The sequence below is a fragment of the Galeopterus variegatus genome, unplaced genomic scaffold (genome assembly GCF_000696425.1).
Source record: "Galeopterus variegatus unplaced genomic scaffold, G_variegatus-3.0.2 Scaffold17486, whole genome shotgun sequence".
NCBI classification, from domain to species: Eukaryota; Metazoa; Chordata; class Mammalia; order Dermoptera; family Cynocephalidae; genus Galeopterus; species Galeopterus variegatus.
In genome coordinates, this window is record NW_007743597.1 from 5,685 (window position 1) to 7,199 (window position 1,515).

Consider the following 1,515-nt stretch of genomic DNA (forward strand, 5'->3'; position numbering starts at 1 on the left):
ATTCTGAGAAACGCAATTTCACCCCAAATTCACTTGTAAATACAGAAGCAAAAATCCTAAACAAAACACTATCCACGTGATTTAGGCAATAAAGAAAACGATAATGTTTCCAGGACACTTGGGATTTATCTGGAGGAATAAAGATTAAATTAGCAAGAGTAAGCTGAAGATAAGACTAGGGAAAAAAATGTACCGATAAATGATTTTAACAGATGATTTTTTGGGGGTCAGATACTGTTTGTATTTTTAAGGACTCTGTACATAGTATTTCTAGGAGCAGATGTACAAGATTTCGATGCAAACCATGTTGTAGCACAGGGGACTGTCAGGCCCTACAGGCAGCTGGATGTCAGGGTCCTTGCTGTGGTGGTCACTGCCACATTTGGTGAGGGAAAAAAAGCCCCTGTCAACCACAGACAGGATGGGATTACAGGTCCAAGAAGTGACAACCACTGAGTCCTCCATGAGGCGCAGTAGCAGCAAAACAGTCATTTGAAACAATTCTTCCTTCCATGACATGTGAGCAGCCCCTGCCAACTTCACCGTGGGTCTGTCCATGTAAACGTGCTGCCAAAATCCCTGGCCTGTAGAGAACCAGCTTCTGATGAGAAACTCCAGCTGCTTCCAGTGATGGTTTGGCCTTTTAATTTTGGCTTCACGGTGCTTAAGTTTCTCCTGAAATGATTGCAGCTTCTTCTCAGCGAAGCTGGCCTACTGGGCCAGGTCTCCAGGGTGGATCACTCTGGGGTCTTCGAGCTCGGGTCCAGGTCTTGGTGGAGGTCTGCACCTTGTACTTTAGCTTAGCATGTTTGCTGTGCAGGACTTCGCCCTTGATGTGGCTCAGGTCAGAGAGATGATGACATTTTCATGAATTTCTTTGGTTCTGTTCAGCGTGTCCAGGAGGACAGTATCTTCGTGAACTTTCTCTTTGTGGTGCATGAAATGCCACCAGAGCTCATTTGATTCTTCACAGGAAAACTTCCCAGACGTGTTCTCCTTGTGCCACAACTTCTCCAGCCTGGGGTACTCCAGCCTGTCATCTTGGGCTTCGTCCCCAAGAGAGCTGCTGCTTACCAGCTGAGGATCTTTCTTCCCGTCCTGACCAGACTTGGCCACGATGACATTGAGACTGAGGGCGACTTCTGCTTCTTTTGCCCCATCTTTATCTCAGCCTTCAACCTCCAGTTTCTTCCCCTTGAGTTCATCCCTTTCTTGTGTCTTTAGATCAGCACGGAGCTCATCCAGCTTCACAGGGACATACAAAGCCGCTGGGCCTGCTCCCACAGCTCGTTCAGCTTCATGAGAAGCTCTTTCCTGGGCTCGAGCACCAGGGTCGACTGGGGCTACTTCTCCAGGGTCGACTGGGGCTCCTTCTTCTGTCGTGAGTCCCTGTCCTCATGTCTGCCTTTGGCTGGAGCCAGAATAGCAGCAGGGGTGCCCTCTGTGAGGCCATTTCCCTTGATGATGATTTAGTGTAAGCTAAAAATACATTTTTGACTTATAATAAAACTCTAA

At 47.6% G+C, this 1,515-nt stretch overlaps 1 pseudogene; it reads right to left on the reverse strand.

The window, feature by feature from the left end:
* Positions 1–270: 270 nt before the first annotated feature.
* On the reverse strand, positions 271–1,301 carry LOC103582707 (annotated as a pseudogene).
* Between the last annotated feature and the right edge of the window lie 214 nt (positions 1,302–1,515).